General features: G+C 38.9%; 1 protein-coding gene across 7 annotated transcripts in view; it reads right to left on the reverse strand.

Moving 5' to 3' along the window:
* The window catches only part of LOC131436275 (mucin-2), a 486,638-nt gene that overhangs the window by 141,303 nt on the left and 324,790 nt on the right, over nt 1-20,545 (reverse strand). For 6 of the 7 annotated variants that reach the window (XM_058604909.1, XM_058604908.1, XM_058604914.1 and 3 more), the window contains one exon: nt 3,251-3,268. The exons of the other annotated variant lie outside the window; for it this stretch is intronic. The gene's annotated coding sequence lies outside the window, so the exon portion shown is untranslated. The remainder of the gene's footprint in view (nt 1-3,250; nt 3,269-20,545) is intronic. 7 annotated transcript variants of the gene reach the window in all.

The raw sequence follows: 20,545 nt of genomic DNA on the forward strand, positions 1-20,545 counted from the left end.
GCGGAAAATTTAAGATCTATGTTTTTGCTATTAGTTGCTTGTAAAACAAAAATCAAGCAATAAATCATTTTCAAATTGTATTTGTTTTCTTTTGCCATTGGTTAGTATATAAAAATCATAAAAATTTACGTTCCATTTTTTATTGTACAAAGCCATTGAAATTATTCAATGTTTCTGTGTTGTCACAAAACTTATTTTATTAGTAAAATTCAAATTCTACGTCTCTATGAAACAGATGAAATCAACACGGATTGCAATATAGTCGTAATATATATAAAAAATTTAAAATTTCTTATCTCCTGCTGGTTTTTTCGAAGATTATACGGAAAACCTGAAACAAAATCACAATTTTAGTAGTTATAAATTGTGTTTGGATTGTACATAAAAATTGTTTAGATCTTTTGTCCAATACAAAAATATACTTTTAGAGTTTAGGAATTTTTACCAAAATTCTTGAGATTGTCAATGAAAGTTAAATTTTTCTGCAAATTTTCTTCATAATCAATTTCCAATTAAATAAATAACAAAAAAATTCATGTCATAAAATTAAAAAGTTTTGACTTGATTTTGTTTGGCAAAATTTTCCCAATAATAGGAACCGTATTTGTACCAAATTTCTTGAGATTCTTTGAACGGATTTATAATTTTGTTCTTAAATAAATTGTGTCTGGTAATGATTCCAATATTTTGGAGCAGAAAAATGTACATGTCATTGCTACAATTTTTGCGTTATATACAAACATGTGAAAAACAAAATGAAAAATTCATATATATTCATAAATTCATCGATTTTTTAAGGCTTTGGTTGGTAGTTGGGCGAAAATTTTAGCTGGTGCCACTAGCAATCGAATGATGTGTAAAAATATATAGGCCATCGCTTTGAATTTCGAGATATTTACGATCATTGTAAAAAAGTCTCACCTTTTCTGAGGTCATCTATCTACAGTTTTCATTATAACTATGGGTAGACAACCCTATTTTTCGTGTTTTTCAGTGCATTTTATTTCTGGAAGTATTACCTTTTCAATGGTGTACAAATTTCGAAAATCGGTTGACTAACAACAAAGTTATGACTCGGTAAAGTTGAAGTGTTAAATATTTTCTATGCGACGTTTATGCCAAAGGAAAGAAAATTGGAAAGCAGATAGGGCATATTGGGCGCGTGAAACGGGAAAAATCAAATTTTCATTGGTTTTCCTTTACCAATCGTCTCCCACAAAGTTTTTGAATCAATTTACGAACTTCACAAAATTCGAGGGTGTAAAATTTATTGAGATTCGTTGAAAAACAGCTGAGCTGTGGAAGCTCGAAGTTATCGTTTTAATTTTTTTTCAGGCTTGATATTTGGAGTGTTAACACAACCACAGCAGCTAATGGAAAAAAGTACAACCGTTTCTCACTGGAAGCGCTGCTAGTGTCTCCGTACAATGGAAAATCTACGTTTATTTGATTTATGTTACTAGCCAATGAAGTCAATAGTTTGCTTGAAAATTCCGTTCTAGATGAATCAATTTGAAAAATTTATTCAAGAGAGAAGCTTATCTGGATTAAACGCGTGGAAAAGAATATATCGATAATATTAAATACAAGTCATTTAAAAAGTACGATTGTAGGTCAAACAATGATCATAAACATCATGCAATATTTGTCTTTATTTATATCATTTCCAATTACAATATTGGGACAACTGTATTATTCGGTGAAATGACCCTTTCTGCGAAACGGCTTATTAAAATATTTGTTTTCAATTTGAACTTTCAATATTCAAATATAGTGCTAACGTGTGAAAACAAATTTTCAAAATAATAGGATTAATAGTTAAGGGAATGCGCCAGTTGCCATATGTTCAAGCACCGACATGGAAGGATTGTTAGCATCAGTATGATCGTGGCACCAGCTCTGCAATGAGATAGCTCAGATCAGTTAACCGTTTACCATTGAGATACTACACACAAAAAAAAGGTGACTTGGTTCATAAATACCTGTACAGGTGGTGTTCATAAAAACCTAATAAGATGTAAAATCACAGGGTTTTTTTAAGTGTGTATTTATAGGCTCAGTAAGTGACGCATGCAAATAGCGAATGCCCCTGTCTTATAATATGGCAATGTCACTGAAACTTATAAAATGCTTATTGTTGATTATGGAAAAATCGCTCTCAATAGTTTCCGAAAAAAACCTTCGCACTATCGTCGTACCACGTCCCAATCCTCCAACAAAACTGTAGCGGACAGTGACTGATGGTCCCGTTTTGACAGTGATCCTCCACCATCAATTGGTAGGGACATATGCCAAGGTAACATTTGTAAAGAGTGCCCTAATACAGCTTGTCTACCTTTTCCAGAGCCCCCCTCCACTGCTTTCCTCCTTTCCGGTAGCGCATAAACCGCATTTTTCATCATTACATTTTGGGCACCATTGGGACGCGAGACTCCTTCTGCCCGGAATAAAAACAGATGATCGCAGCTCAGGCCGTGGCTGATAGTGATGTGTGTGGTTTACTGGGATGACACAATCGCCCAGCGCCATCAGAAACGACCAACCAACAAAGCAACCACCTGTCACTTGCCGCTAGCCATTGCGGTTGAAATCAGGCGCCCAGCTACACCGTCAGGAACCTGCCCCGTTCAAAAACTGTTTTTCTTCGGTATAACATGTCAATCAAATACAACCCATTTGTTGTAGAATGTACGAAAGGTTTTCAGTGCATGTTGTGGGAGCGCAACTGATGCCCATGTTCCAATCAGCAGCAGCCCCGGTTCATCAACCATAAAGCGCCGTTTAAGCAAAACACGATTCATCGCCGCAGCAAGCCATTCGATTACGTTCCCGGAAATTGGGATGGTGCGACGGTTTTCCCCGTGAGCCAGCGTGTGAAAAGTGATGTCGATTACAGTGGAGATGTTCTTAATTCCATTTGGGCTAGGTTGCAGAATTCATCAGCTCAATAACAAAAAGTAAAAATTCAAAAAATAGCAATTGCGGAGAGTGGGGAACATTTGAAAATTTTACTGCGGAACGAGATTCATATGAAGCAAAAGTGAGCATCCCAAATACCAATTCATTGACCACCGATACTAACAATAACTTTTGAATATTTTAGCACCACTCAGCACTGACTTGACAGGTCCGTGGTCAGTATCGATTAGGTTAGAACATATTCGAATAGTACGACAACAAATTACTAGTTTACTTCAATGAAATCCTGGAAAATAACGGTGCTTCGAACGGAATAGCTTCTTTTACTCACCCGTAAAATGACGTCACTCTGCAAGGGATAGAAAGATGAAATATCGATTACTAAATGGGTACAAATTGTGATGATCGAGGGTTGGATTTGTGCTTAGTTCTGCTGATCATAAGTTTCGGTTGATTAAAGAAAACTTTTTGATATAAATATTGTCGAAGTTTTGAATACAAGGACAATTCCAGAAATTAACAGCAGAAAAAGGGATAACATCGGAATTGACTTTTTTCAATAAGACTTGGCACACGTTTTTAGAATGGCAAATTATTTGTTTGTACGGATGGAGAGACCGGTTGAATTCATCAACATTTGCAAAATTTCAAATTTTCAGTGGAAAATGGTCATTTAGACACTAGAGCATAATTCTACAGATCAAAAGAAATAAATTTGCTCATAACAACCATTCTACTAGAAGCAACAATATTGAAAAAAATATTTACTATTTTGTCACTGCCAGGCGCACCAAAAAAAACAAATAAAATTAGTCATGCGCAACCATGAGGTATCCATGAGGTACAAAAACCTCCAAATGAGTAGTTTTTGCTAAATGTTTTCAACCTTTTTCTTATATGCAATATACCAAAGTATTATTCAATTTAACAGAACACGTATTCGGAGAACTGAGAGTTTTGAAACGTAAGACTGATTAGAATACTACCTTAACACTTAACCCAATTTCGATGAACGACTTCATCCTCAGTGTTCGTGAACAAAAGTATGAAATAAGTCAGGGTATGAATTTTCGATCTTTATTCTGGAATTAATTGAATTTAATTCCTAAATTCAGTTTCAAAATTTTCAGAATTCAGATCCTGCAAGTTAGAACTAAATTCTGAAAATGGATTCTTAGTTGGATTTTGGAAAAGAATTAATAATATGTGCAAAAAAATGAGAATATGCGCACTAAGTTTTCTCAGAGATGGTGAAAATTTATAAAGCATGAAAACTCATCCACATCAAATTGGTGCAATGGTTGGTAAACGACTGGACAATGCGCAATGCAGGCCCCAATGTGGTTCTTAGCCTCTTGTCCAGTAACTCCTATCCCTACCTCCCCGCGGTGCCAGCTGGGGTGCGAGTAACTATAGGAAAGATCGGGTAACCAAGCCCGGTGGGACCTTGGTCGTATGCTGACAATGAAGGGGGGGGGTTGCCTTTTCTTTACAGAGAACGAGCTTACCCGAGCGTCTGTTCCCCATATTGGGGCAGCTCGAAACAGCGTCTGTTCTCCATGTTAGGAGCGGCTGATTACCGTCCTTGTGTCAGTGTGGGACTCTAAACAGTGCTGACTCGATGGCCCTCCGGCGAGACAGGAGGTTGGTGCAGGCCTAACAAGCCGCCCGGAAAACACTTGTTACGAATAATCAGGATACAAATACGACTCGGAATAATCGGCAAAGACCTACGCGACGAAATAAGAACTACGATTGGAAGCTTGGCACATGGAACTGCAAATCGCTTGGCTTCCCAGGATACGACCGAATGCTGCATGATGAGCTTCAAATCCGCGGCTTCGATGTCGTAGCATTGCAGGAACTCTGTTGGACGTGTCAGAAGGTGTGGAAAAGTGGGCATCGATCGGCTACCTTCTACCAGAGCTGTGGCACAAACAGCGTTCTAGGAACGGGGTTTATAGTGTTGGGCAAGATGCGTCAGCGCGTGATTGGGTAACAGCCTATCAGTGATAGGATGTGCGTATTGAAGATCAAGGGCCGTTTTTTCAATTACAGCATCATCAACGTGCACTGCCCACATGAGACGAGACCCGATGACGAGAAGGAAGCATTCTACGCGTAGCTGGAACAAACCTACGCCAGCTGTCATCGGCGGGATGTAAAACTCGTCATCGGCGACATGAATGTTCAGGGAGGCCGGGAGGCAATGTACAGGCCCGTGATCGGGCTGGAGAGCCTGCACGCGGTAACAAGCGACAACGGTCAACGATGCGTAAACTTTGCAGCCTCCCGAGGAATGGTAGTTCGAAGCACCTTCTTCCCCCGCAGATATCCACAAAGCCACCTGGAGATCACCTGATCAACATACGGAAAATCAAATCGACCACGTTCTCACCGACGGGCGATTCTTCTCCGACGTCATCAATGTCCGCACTTACCGCAGTGCCAATATTGATTCTGACCACTACCTTGTCGCGGTTCGTATGCGTTCAAAACTATCGACGGTGCACCATACTCGTCGCACAGGAACGCCGGGACTCAATCTCGAGCAGCTACGCAGCATTCATACTGCAGAGGAATACGCGCAACAACTGGAGTTAGTGCTACCAACGGAAGATCAGCTTGGCGCGGCGACTCTTGAAGACGGCTGGAGGAACATAAGATCCGCCGTGAGTAGCACTGCTGCAACCGTTCTAGGTACGAGGTTATCGAATCGAGGAAATGACTGGTTTGACGGCGAATGTCAGCAGTTGGTCGAAGAGAAGAATGCAGCAAGGGCGAGGATGCTGCAACGCCGCACTAGAGCGAACGAAGAACGATACAGACAGGCGCGGTTTTCCGGGGGAAAAAGCGCCACCAGAAAGACCAAGATCGCGAAGCGATGAAACAGCTGTACCGCGCAAATGACACACGAAAGTTCTATGAGAAGGTGAACCGCTCACGTAGGGGCTACACGCCACAGGCCGAAATGTGCAGAGATGCCAGTGGTAACCTTCTCACGAACGAACGTGAGGTGATCGACAGATGGAAGCAGTACTATGACGAGCATCTGAATGGCGAAGCACAAGATACAGAGAACGACACAGGAATCAATCTAGGTGCACGCTCAGCCGACGACAGATTCCCAGCATCTGATCTGACGAAGATAAGTGAGGAGATCGGCAAGCCGAGGAACAATAAAGCTGCGGGCAATGACCAGTTACCAGGCGAGCTGCTCAAACATGGAGGAGAGGCACTGGCTAGAGCGCTGCACTGGATGATTTCCAAGATTTGGGAGGAGGAGATTCTACCGCAGGAATGGATGGATGGAGTGGTATGTCCCGTCTACAAAAAGGGCGATAAGCTAGATTGTTGCAATTACCGCGCAATCACATTGCTCAACGCCGCCTACAAGATACTCTCCCAAATCCTTTGCCGTCGTCTATCACCAATAGCGAAGGAATTCGTAGGGCCTTACCAAGCGGGATTTACTGGAGCCCGCGCTACTACGGATCACATATTCGCGATAAGACAAGTACTCCAGAAGTGTCGTGAATACAACGTACCCACGCATCACCTATTCATTGACTTCAAAGCGGCATACGACACAATCGTTCGAGAACAGCTATGGCAGATAATGCACGAATACGGTTTCCCGGATAAACTGACGCGATTGGTCAAAGCAACGATGGATAGAGTGATGTGCTACGTCCGAGTATCTGGGACGCTCTCGAGTCCCTTCGAATCTCGGAGAGGGCTACGTCAAGGCGATGGACTTTCTTGTATCTTGTTCAATATTTCCCTGGAAGGTGTGATTCGAAGAGCGAGGATCGACACGAGTGGCACGATCTTCGGAAAGTCCGTACAACTTTTTGGCTTCGCTGACGATATTGATATTGTGACACGTAACCTTGAGAAGATGACGGAAACCTACATCGGACTGAAAGCTGAAGCTAGGCGTATCGGACTGTCCATAAATGCGTCGAAAACAAAATACATGAGAGGAAGAGGCTCTAGAGAGCACTACGCCTCCCACCACGAATATTGATAAACGGTGACGATATCGAGGTGGTTGAAGAGTTTGTGTATTTGGGCTCACTGATGACCGCCGACAATGACACCAGCAGAGAAATACAGAGACGTATTTTGGCAGGGAATCGTGCGTACTTTGGACTCAGAAAAACCCTTCGATCGAGAAAAGTACGCCACCGCACAAAATTGACCATCTACAAAACGCTCATTAGACCGGTTGTTCTCTATGGCCACGAGACCTGGACTATGCTGGCAGAGGACCAACGCGCCCTCAGTGTTTTCGAAAGAAAGGTACTGAGGACCATCTATGGCGGAGTGCAGATGGAAGACGGAACGTGGATACGGCGTATGAATCACGATCTTGAAACAGCTGCTAGGAAAACTACCCATTGTACGGACAGCTAAAATCGGACGTCTACGATGGGCTGGGCATGTCATAAGGATGTCGGACGACAGCCCAGTGAAAATGGTTCTTGAATCTAATCTGACTGGTACAAGAAGAAGAGGAGCGCAGCGAGCAAGGTGCAGGGTGAGCTCAGAAGCATCCGTGCCTTGAGTGGCTGGCGACGAGCAGCCATGGACCGAGTTTTGTGGAAACGTGTGCTTGATACGACAAAGGACACCTCAGGCCTATAGCTGTTAGGTAAGATAAGTATCAAATTGGTGCAACAGATTAAACGGAGTACTATGATACGGATATCAGTGCAATGATTGAAACGTCAGACGAAACATCAGATTCGGATGAAGATTTCATAGATAGATTGCAAAAAAAAAAAATTTCAGCAGATACTTTTGCTTTCATGCATAGAGGTAACTTTGCTGGGATTGTGTCATTGCTCAATTGCCCGAGTGACACCTTATTGAAACGTTTCATTTTGCGCTTGAGTGTATGTCATTGCTCAACTGTAACGTTTGTGGTGCGTGTCTTTGCTGGGTTTCATTGCTAAACAGCCAGCACGATAAATAAAAAATGACAGTTTAGTTCCAACAACAACCGATTAGTTGAACCAAATGTTTACTCAACAAATTCAGAAAACGACTAGTAGTTTTTTGCGATCGCTGACTTTTCCGTGTAACAAGCACCGTGGCGTGTGCAAACCGTACACTCAGAAAATTTCTCACTTCAATGCTACGTGAAAACGTATGTGATTTTTATCCATATAACTTTTCTTGTAATACTTATGTGAAGTATAGATAGCACAGAATGAACTCATGAACTCTTAGTCCACATTTGTATCACGCAATATCTACATGACTTTTTTCGAAGATTCTATAGAATAATTTTGTGAAAATTATATGTAGTTCATTTAAATTGTACTGTAAAATTAATTTCATCTGAACTTACTACTTGCCAGAATTCTACTTTATAGTCACATTATTTTCATATAATTGTTACTAAATTCTATATTGAATCTTAAACTAATAAATTACATAGTCTATTGGAATTACCATTGCGATAAAATTTTGTCCGAAAGCAGATATTCTGAAAATTTTACATTTAAATGACATAAAATTTCATTTTTTGTTGAAATTTAAGGAATGCCTTCAGCTGGAACTAGTACTTCAAGATGTGGTTTCGTTAATCCACTTTTAGAGGATTGATGTTCTGGAACACAATCTAGAGGTTTTGCATTTTGTACTCCACCGTAGAAAAAAAAAACAAAATTGAATGGTGTTCCAGTATCGCATTTTTGGTGCACAGAATTTGCGTAATACCAATTGGTCATGCAAATAAGTTGTTTGAAGGTTGGTTTCGTAGAGCCATTTAGTAAACTCATAAGTTTTACTTCTGCTTGGTACTAATATTAGACCTGAAAGTATAATAGAAATTAGTTAGACTTTATAACTTTCGACAAAACTTATGAGCAATTATTTACGCTAAAATCACTGTGGCACAAATACCGTAGAAGGGTCAAAAATAATTTGGCATATGTTGTTTGATCGAGGTTTTTCAACATACGCCATATTGCGAGCACAAAATGAACATATAGTTGACTAAATGAATTCAAATAAGTACGTGACACATTCAAAATATGTGACAACAGCAATAATTCTGACATATGATTCATTTCATATTCAATCATGATCCGATGGTTGTTAAGAAGATCACGTAAACTCCGATGACAAAACCATTTTTTGAATTTACGTGTTTTTTCACATTCACAGGTTAACGTGTGGATTTTTTTGAGTGTAGCCTTTCTGATAACTGGCAACCCCGTCTTTAGATTGCACAATATGTCAAACAACGACATCAGAACGAAAGGTTTGCTTTAATGATTATTCAAATCCAACTTAAATTCCCTGAAAGGCGACAGAAACAGCGAGTTAGATCTCATTATCACCATCGCCATCATTGAATCAACAATAACTACAACAACAACAACACCAGCGGGGGAGGCCCATTAAGCGTGCGATTCTAATTTCCTCGTTAGACGCCTGTCACCTTGAGTGACAGGAGACTAACTGTTCGTGGTCGAAAGATTTCAAAACTCCTGACGGTGGCAAAAGTTGCCGAGCAATGGTTCCTCGCCGTTCGGAGTCAGAGCCGTGTCTTATGGTTTCAGTCAGGGTTTCGATTTGAATGGGGGCTTTTGCTGACGAAGGAACAATTCCAATGTCAAGCGTGTTACTGATTTCCTTTGCCTTCCAGTAATTTGCGGTTTATGCAGAACGGCTTTTAGACTGATTTAATGAGGTTTAGGCAGTGCGATTATTGTGTGTTAGAGATGATGAAAATCGGGCAAATGAATGAAACCACTTTTCCTAATGAAGAGCTGAATTGAAAACGGATGAAATGTTCTTCCCCTGAGCCAAAATACCATTCCTGTAGCGACAAGTTACCGATAAATCATTCATAGCAATCAACGGATACGGGGAACGAAAAGTCATAAATTTTTTCCCGCCAAATGACGAATTGATTTGAATGAGTATGTCGGTAACGTACGTAGGAAATTCGCATCCCATCTCCAACGAACCGTAAAGCACTCCGATCGAATGGCTTCGATTCAACTCGATTGTCGCTCGTTTCTATTTTGTCTACAGGAAAAGAAATCATTCCCGAAAGCGACTTCTACCCGTCTCATTGTAATCGAATGTTTCAACTTTTGATTGCTTTCGCTGATGTCGAATACAGAAACTTGAATCATCAAATGAGTTTGCAAAATAAAAACTTTCACAATAAAAATAGATATTCGTGGAATTGTTTTCCCCTGCTCCGGCATTTCCCGTCAAATCGAACCACTCTGCAGTGCAGCTGACAAGTGGGAAAATGGTATGAGGGTCCTTGTATTGAAATTTTCAACTGGTGCGAGTGGAAAACTTTTCACCTTTTTCGATGATGTAACATCGATTTCCTTCCCGTCCATGCGTAGCTCAGCGGGTCATGTCTGTCCCGGACACGACATCGGACGGGCGAAGATCGAAACTTTTTTTCGGTTTTTCATTGAACGGGACAACAAAAAAAGTTTCCTTTCCAGTCCGGGCTCACATTTTGCCATACAACTTGATTCGATTGGGAAGATTGAATCTTTATCATACACTTTATCATAGGAAACAATCTGGTCGGCAAATCCTTTCTGTCTAGCTGCCGCTACCAACAAGTGACAGCGGATGAAAGTTGTAGCTTTCATGACGATAATAATGATACTCATCCGTATTGCCAACGCAATCACGTCTATCATCGTCATCATCGTCATCATCAACTCCATCATAATCTAATCACTAACAGGTAGGAAGGCATTTTTATATCGTCATCGGAACGGTGTTCCTCGAAGGAATTTAGATCAACAAGCAGCGACACAAGTTGAAACATAAATGCCTTATCTATCGTGTTTCCTGTAGTTCTTTTATGTAAGGGAAAACGGAAGGGAGGAAGCACGTCAAACTCTAATCGCAACGACATTCGAACAACAATGGCGGATAACAATGGCTTACAATTTGCTTACGTGTCCTGCCAGATGGGCGCTGTCGGTACCAGACGGCGGGAGTTTTAGCGAGATTGATTGGGGATGATGGTTCCGGATTAGGAAAGGATTACCGCATTTAATGGAAATTGGAACTTGGAAACTTTTCGATTTGGATGGACGGACGACTGCACGACTGTCAAGGTCGGTTGGTTGGCACTGGCACGAAGACTGTCGCAGTTTAGTTGTTACGGCAAAAAATTCTATCGCGGAATTGAAGAACAAACTTTGCTTATTTTCTGGAGTAAATCGACTCATAACTCATTAAAAACGTAGTTTTCGAGGTACAGTATCTTTAGCAAAGTTGTTCAGAATGATAAGCGCCATCTATTGGTAGACTTTTTTCACGTGAATAATCCCCCTAAAAGTGTCATAAATATATTATTTTAGCGCAAGGCCAACATCAGCGCTAAGTAACTTCGACAAAGCTATGCACGAGATTATTTCAAACAAATTTGCAGAAGGTACTATTCATGTAAATTGAGTGTAATTTATGATATAATGTATTTTCTGAAAAGGATGCCCTACGACCAGTGTTTCGGTGAAGAACTCGAAAATATTCGACACGTATTTTTTTTTTCTTTCAATAAAGTAAGTGGAATTTTCGAGATATGATTTTTTTAAATTTCGCGTTTTCAAAAAAGAGCCTTTTTTTAACAGCCTAAACTGTAAAATCTAATAAAGATACAAACATTCGTCCAAGACATGAAATGTGCGACTTTTCCTTAGCTTTCAAATAAGCGATTCTATAAAACAATTTTTTAAGTTAATAATAATTATAATGAAAAAAGTTAAAAATTATTTAAAAAATTTCAAACTTGGGCCTAATTTTTTTGAAAAAAAGAAGCCTCCGGGGTTTAGCTCTATCTTGGCAAAGATTCAGAGTGGAAAGATCAATACTTTCGGAATTTTCCAATTATTTCCAATTACGACCCGCACGCGCGGAGCGTACCGCAGCGCAATTCGCTCGGATACTGGCTTAACAGGCTATCCGCATTATGTCGATCCGACCAATCCGAGCTCTTCGGCGTTGACTTTTTCTCTGCTTCGGCTATGGTTGAACTGGACATGCACACAGCACGGTCGGATCGGCCTATTGCGCCTTTAATTTGTCGACACATGTCGCGCCACAGGTCGAATCCTAACTTTGTCAGTTTATTGTTAACAACGTTTCAGGCAGAAAACGAGTAAAATTAGGACAAAGGATTTACGTGAGTAATAAAATAATGGTGACATAAAGCTGGCGCAGTTGCAATTTTTCTACACGGAGAACCCGCAGATCTAAAAATTACAATATTGCAATTGTTGTTTCACGCCCTGGTTGTTTCAACTAAAATGTTGTTGATTTAACTAACATATCTGTTGATTTTGACATAACCATTCAGGTAACCAAAATTGTTGTATTCAAATGCTGTCACTTGGCGGAGAACGAAGACAGTAAATGGTAGAACAAAAAACCACTTCATTTCACCAGAAGCGTTTCATATTGAAAATTTTCAATGGTAAATGAACGTCATTTATGTTAGTTACGTAGTGGTCGTTTTATGTAAGTGAAAGTATGCAGAAGAATTTAACAGTTAATTGTAAAACAAGTTTTTCATGTGTTAAATAGATATTCCTACAGTATAAATAGCTTAATTTCATCTGAGAGTAATTCATTCTAGGACAGTTCATGTCAATGTTATTAAAATCGCTTAACGCTTAAAAATTTGCTGCTAAAGCGAAGTGATACTATTTGTATTTTCTTGAAAGTGTATTTGTAGCATTAGGTTTACCAGCGAGCCATTCTGCAAGTGAAGGAAAAATTTCCTAATTCCCTGTAACCATTTTTCTAGTGATTTTCTTTTGAGAATTGTAATCTTTTGGTTCATTTCCATATCCTTTGTGAGTTTAGTGATAAAGATATAAGCAGTTAATTAGGTAAAATTTTGTTTTTCAAGCAGTGAACGATTAGCTGCCCCCGAAGAGGCTAACAGTAAAAAATATTTATTGCAATTGGCGTTTTAAGTTCAAATAACTGAATAATTGGTTGAAACAACTGAGACATTTTTTAGCTTTCATGCATACAAGTAACTTTGCTGGGATTGTGTCTTTGCTCAATTGCACGAGTGACATCTCATTGAAACGTTTCATTGTTCGCTCAGGGTGTTTGGCATTGCTCAACTGAAACGTTTCATTACTTGTTGGGTGTCGTTGCTAAGCTGCCAGCACGATAAATCAAAAATGACAGATTAGTTAATACAACAGTCGATTAGTTGTACCAAATTTTAACCAATCGAAATAAGAAAAACAACTAATATTTTAGTTGTTTTGCGATCGCTGGCTTTTTCGTGTATGATTTGGTTTTTCTGGTTTACAAAAACTCAATACTTCAAACGTGTCCTGGGAAGAGAAAACTTTCATTTTTAGGGGTAAGTGGGGTAAAATGCACCCCCAAAGGAAATGTATCTATATCTTAACTATAGAGAATAACACGGAAGAGTTTCATGCATGACTGTCTTCCGTTATCATTATTTCTCAAAATTACGTACAAATACTCACTGAATACATTGAAAAATACATGAAATATCTTATTTTCTAAAACCGTTAAAAATTGTCTATTGAAATATATGTGGGGCATGACGCCCGATCATGGAAAACAAGAAAAATATACATTCTAAATTACGCGAAGTGACGATTATCTGAACATAGAGGCAGGATGATCTTAAACAACGGGTAAACATCCATCAAAACAACGGATTAAATCCCATGACAACCACGGGGCAATATGCACCCTCGTAAAGCTTCTTCTTCTTCTTCTTCTTTAAAGGAAGCTTTAGACTTTTTGTTGAAGAAATATGTGCCAGGTGGAAGAGTGTTCACTATTATGCATTAAATTGATAACTTGTGGATAATTGTTGTAAGCGAATTCTTGAGCATTTTGCCTCACACAATTCGGGTCCTTTTGCCCCCAAAAATATGAGAAGATAAATTTGACGATTTTTCTATAAAATTGCAAATACATCTTCTGTATTAGAACTAATTTTAGAAACCCGAATGATTGGCAAAGAAGTTCACTGGTTACAGAATTAAAATCGTCTTCCTCACCCTAGAAAATTACTATGGAACGAACATCAAAAATTACTTTTAACAGAGACATAATTGTTTTTTTTTAAGTTTTCCAGACATGATTGAACCATCGCTACCAAAATTTTATAGTAATCTGTTGTTATGGCGGACTTTCAGTTTCATTAAAATTTCAGTGAAAAATTTTTTAACTTATGAGAAAAGCAAAAGGTGCATTATGGCTCGAGGGTGCGTTTTATCCCATCTTTCCCCAATTCCTTGTCTCCGTGCGGTTCAACATAGTGAAACGATTGTGTTCCAGAAATAGTTTTACATTTTTCTAAACGATTTTTAAGAAATTTCTCTGCTTTTACATAATCTTCCGAACATTTGTATATGACTGAAATGTAGCCAACTGCTTCAAGAATGTTTTAACTGTAGGAATAAAAGCCATTAATAGACTTTTAAGAGATTCTGAAATATTGAAGGCAGTCATTATCCAGTCCACGATTTCAGAGAATTTAACAAACCCAGTATCTGATAAATTTTCTGATTGATCTTCAGGGACTTTCGGGGATTTTGAAGTCCTAGGAAGTGATGGAAATTCTTGCTCGGAATTTAATTTTCCTAGGCCTGGAGCTTTTTTCTCCGGTGTTTTGCTATCACTTCCAGTCTTTTTAAAATTTTTCGAGACCCACCAGAAGATACCTTCGAACCCTTACTAGGGAGCTTACTAGAGGATTTATTTCTTCTCTTTCTGAAGCTATGAGGGACCGCCGAAGATGTACCTTCAAGGGGATCATCAGCATCGCTCTCGTCAGCTAACAAACAAGCGAAAAAATTCACTGGAGGCGTAGCACTCTTCAACATTTCAGCAAAGGAATGCTTTGAATGTTGCTTAAGTGAACGTCTCATCTTGTCATTGCGCAGTTTGTACGCAGGCCATGCCGAGAGGTCATGCGGTCCCTACAGTAGATACACTTTTCAAAGTTCCTGTCGCAGGAATTATCCGCATGAGTTCCTCCACATTTGATACAACGGGAACAATGGGATGCTGTATGTCCCAATTGTTTGCAATTAGTGCAGTTCATGACCCGCGGCACAAAAAGGCGAACAGGTAAACGAACTCGGTCCAGGAGGACGTAATTAAGCAAAGCCGAGCCAGTGAAAGTCACTCGATACGAGTCTGATGGGATATAGGACTTAGTCCCATCCTCAGCGATCGATACATTCTTGAGTAGGGGGTTGTTAAAACCGCCTGTCCCATGCTTAAGAACGTCCTCGCAAGTCAGAATCGGATCGGTGATCACGCCGTCTATCTCGACTTGGCGAGCTGGAGTGTAACAGATCGGCTAAAAAGTTCGTATCGTTTCTATGAGAGGGCGCCACTAGAATTAAATCCATACCATTTTCAGTTAGTACCAACCTTCAACAGATACGTGTATAAATTTGACAGCTGTCTGATTATTAGTTTGTGAGATATTGCATTTTGAGTGAAGTTACTTATGTTATTGTGAAAAAAAATGGAAAAAAAGGAACTTCGTGTGTTGATGAAACACTACTTTTTGATGAAAAAAGTGCCGCCGATACCAAAAAATGGCTTGATGAGTGTTATCCAGACTCTGCACCGGGCGAAGCAACAATTCGTAAGTGGTTTGCAAAATTTCGTACTGGTCATATGAGCACCGAAGACGATGAACGCAGTGGACGTCCAAAAGAGGTTGTTACCGATGAAAACGTGAAAAAAATCCACAAAATGATTTTCAATGACCGTAAAGTGAAATTACCAAGAAATGGCTTGATGAGTGTTATCCAGACTCTGCACCGGGCGAAGCAACAATTCGTAAATGGTTTGCAAAATTTCGTACTGGTCATATGAGCACCGAAGACGATGAACACAGTGGACGTCCAAAAGAGGCTGTTACCGATGAAAACGTGAAAAAAATCCACAAAATGATTTTCAATGACCGTAAAGTGAAGTAGATCGAGATAGCTGACACCCTAAAAATATCAAAGGATAATGTTGTACATATTATTCACGAATATTTGGATATGAGAAAGCTTTGTGCAAAATGGGTGCCGCGTGAGCTCACAATCGATCAAAAACAACAACGAATTGATGATTCTGAGCAGTGTTTGGAGCTGTTATATCGAAATAAAACCGATTTTTTTCGTCGATATATAACAATGGACGAAACATGGCTCCATCACTTCACTCCGGAGTCCAATCGACAGTCAGCTGAGTGGACTGCACGCGATGAACCGAATCCAAAGCTTGGAAAGACTCAACAATCGGCCGGTAAGGTTATGGCGTCTGTATTTTGGGATTCGCATGGAATAATTTTCATCGACCATCTTGAAAAGGGAAAAACCATCAACAGTGACTATTATATAGCGTTATTAGAGCGTTTGGAGGACGAAATTTAAAAAAAAAACGGCCTCATTTGAAGAAGAAAAAAGTTTTGTTTCATCAAGACAATGCACCGTGTCACAAGTCGATGAAAACCATGCTGAAATTGAACGAATTGGGTTTCGAATTGCTCCCTCATCCACCGTATTCTCCAGATTTGGCCCCCAGTGACTTTTTCATGTTCTCAGACCTCAAGAGAATGCTCGCTGGTAAAAAATTTAGAAGCAATGAAGAGGTAATCGCTGAAACTGAGGCCTATTTTGAGGCAAAGCACAAATCGTACTACAAAAATGGTATCGCAAAGTTGGAAGATCGCTATAATCGCTGTATCGCTTCTGATGGCAATTATGTTGAATAATAAAAACGAATTTTGGCAAAAAAATGTGTGTTTCTATTAAACGATACGAACCTTTCAGCCGAACTGTTATACGCGATACTCCCGCGTGAAGAGCTCACATTGAACGATCTCGTTAGCCTGTTTTGCACTGGCTAACACAAGGCCCTTAGCTTGTCTGGGCGTACTTTCTCAATCTTTTGTATTGTAGAATATCGCGAGGTAAGGTCTTTAGATAATCAAAGGATGTTCAACTTTTTTCCGAATGTACACCGCGTACGAACCGGCCGGAAGTGCAAGCCCATCGGAATATTTTTTCATACGAAACTTATTGCTATCAGATAACTCCAGGTCAGGCAATTTAAAACCTGCGGTCATGGCACGGACAAGTGTCCGTGCGGGTAGAGATTGTAGGTCAAAGGTAGTGGTAGTGAATAACAGGGAAAAAGAGAAATGGAAGAAAAAAAATTACTTAGATTTAGTTCTCAAACGGCGAACGGTCGTCAAGGCCCGGTCCTAGGAAATCGGTGAATATTCCTGTTCAATAAAGTGCAAAAAACACCTCTTTGAGGGAAACGCACTTTTTTGCAGTCTTTTGCTGCACTCTACAATGAAATTCACGTTTTTTCGCTATACACTGTCTAATGTATTTGTAAACAATATAGCAGCAGCGCCCATCGAGCGCTGGCTAACGGTACCACACACAGTGCTTCTTTACACAGCTCACAATCGACCTTGAGGACGGATTAATTCGAATTATTACTCGACCGCACTGATGCAGACAACAGAATGCGGAATGACCTTGAAAAAGGAATAAAACAATTCACCGCACTATTGGAGAAACACGAATTTGCGTCCGATCAACCCGATAGTTACAGTGGAACTGAATTCCAGAAATGTTTAGCATGCCATCAGAATTTTCATATAGGATTACCTCACCCGATAATGTTAAAGCTAGAGGCAGCGTTGCCAGGTTATTTCTATAAAAATCTGTATCAGGAGCTAAAATCTTTCTGTTCCATATCTGTATCAGAATCTTTGCTACATAACTCAGTTAAATGAGCAAAAAAATGTCTTACAACAACAAACCCAAAAATCAAAACCCGGAATTGGTATTTATCTGTATTATCAGTCAATTATCGGTATTTTAAAAGAACATGTCTGTATTGCGGTATAGAGCTATACACCCAAACCTCCATTTACGAACCTTATATATGTATGTATGTACGCCTACACACTCACTCGTTTGCGTATATGTGTATATATTTATACATATAAATGATCGCTTTTACTTCACCAATATTTATATGTATTAATAAATACAAATATTTGCACACATGCGTACGTATATTAATACATATATACATATATAAGTTACGTAAATGGAGGTTTGGGTGTACCAGCAAGGATATTAAAAATAAACATATCTCTCCTGCAGAAGATCGCATACAACAAATTCAAACACCATACGGAAGCTCTTTTGGAACCGTTTCATATGTAAATGGTCTCATCTGCACCTTTTGATGGTAAACGAGTAAGAACTATGTACAGAAAAACATGAGAAATGAATTTGAGAAAATTTTACAGGTTTTAATGATGAATAACTTTGTAAAAGATAAAAATATTCATAGAATAGACCCGTTTCAGAAAAAAGTTTATATAATAAATTCTACATAAACTATGAGAAGAGTACCTTTCGCAAATTTGTTTATAATGACTTGTTGCCCAGCTTTGCCGAAGTTTCTTAGCCCCTACTTGAAAAATAAATTTATGTGAATAACCTCCCCTAAAAGTGAAGTAAAAATGATGGTTTAGCTGAAGGTCCAGCTAAACTATCATTTTTACTTCACTTTTAGGGGAGGTTATTCACATAAATTTATTTTTCAAACTATAGCGCCTATCATTTTGAGCAATTTTGTTGAAAATACTGTACCGAAAACTACATTTTTAACATGTTATTCTTTTTAAGAGAGTAAAATTGGGCTTTTCAACCGCAGTACCTTCATGCGGCGATATTGACGTAATAGTATGTTCACATTAGCGCTGATATCAAGTGATATACGAATATACTTGATATCCGATGATATCACTTGATATACCATACAATTTGATGGAAACGCGTATCACCATTTTGGCATGATATCCGGGATATCATGTACGATATCATGTCGAGTTGTCAAAAATCGCAACTAGCAACACGGATAATGGCATTGAACGCACTCATTTATGAACGTCACTTCGAGAGTGATAATAAACAATCATTATAATTTCTAATTTTTCAACAAATATTAGCGTTCGGAGACCATTAAATGCAAGACTTCAATTACTGATTGAATTGTAGGAGAGAAAAGCAATATTATTGATCTTACTCCTAATGGGAACATTCAATATGACAACTTGATTGTCAAACGATATCATTTCGATCATATGTGAACACTTCCACGTGATATGCATATCATCTCGGTATATGAAGTGATATTAGCGCTAATGTGAACATGGTATAAGGCTGCATTCGAGATGTGTATAGATATTAACTGATTTGATACCGTTTGACCGTATAAGATTTAGTAGTTCTGAAAAAGACCATTCGATTTCTGAAGATTGCGTTTGTATTCTAGGAATTAAAACGGAAGTTAAAGACAGTTTTCTAAATAAGTTCTTTACGTTCCTTTGGGGTCCTGAAAAGGACCGTTAGTGGCTTTGGGTCTATTTTGGGAAGGACTATTTTGTAACGGATGATTACGTTTGTATTCCAGGAAAAAGGGCGCCAGTTAAAATCATTTGTAAGTTCGAGTCTTGATCAAGAAGAAATCATGACATAAATAAAATCGTAACACAAGTCGTACAATCGCTCATATATTTCAATATTCCATAGATCTCAATATTCAAGTGAAAGAAACTATCAAAATGCATTTCCGGCATTCAGAAGGGCCAAGTTGTGGAATTTTCGACGACGATGTTGAACACCGTTCGGAACATTTTTCTCGAGCGTGATGCAACCAAATGCTAGCTGCATTTCATTTGTGCGCAAAACTAATCAAATTATTCTAGATTTGCACTAAACTCAGTTTTACCTTTGATTTGCAATGATTTAATCTTAATAATTCTTTAGATATCCTTCAGAGCCATTAGAACGACTGATTTTGTATAATATTCTCCATCGTCGTCCACTTTTCGTTTTCTTTTTCACCAATACAAACGACCAGCAGCGGGAAGGGGCTGAAGTTCACACACAGTACTAGCCTAGACGCCGTGTGGAATCCGGCGGAAAAACTTCACCAGAAACTGATCCACTGGGTTCCTGCTTCCATGTCGTAAAAGGCGACAATTGCAGGAGTTTCTTTTCCTTTCAGTTATCAGATTTTTTCAACGTTTCACATCCGATTACTCTATATTACAAAATTATCCCTTCATTCAAATTCATTCAACTTATCAATTTCCGGCTAGCTTCGGAGAAAAGTTTTATTTGGTAAAATTTTCTCTTCTATTATTATAAATTATATATTTTTTTTTATTCAACATTATAATATAATTTTTAGGCACACTGCTCAATCTCTAAGATGCCAAGGGTATTTACTAATCTTAATTACGACTAACTTAAAACTAGAATAGTATCATTATGTAATGTAGTATCAGGGTAGCGGATTCTCGACAATTCAGCTTTCAGCTGGCGATCGGCAGTGGCCGGTGAATTGAATATTGCATGAAAAAAGAATTATAAACTAAATGATAAAAATCAATGATTAACGAATTATTACAATGTTAATAACAGTATTATTACAATGTTAATAACAGACATACTTGTTTGTTTGATAAAATAATAATTTTTTCTCGGTACCCGACTGGAAACTGGAAAAAGAT

Source organism: Malaya genurostris, chromosome 3, assembly GCF_030247185.1.
Source record: "Malaya genurostris strain Urasoe2022 chromosome 3, Malgen_1.1, whole genome shotgun sequence".
NCBI classification, from domain to species: domain Eukaryota; kingdom Metazoa; phylum Arthropoda; class Insecta; order Diptera; family Culicidae; genus Malaya; species Malaya genurostris.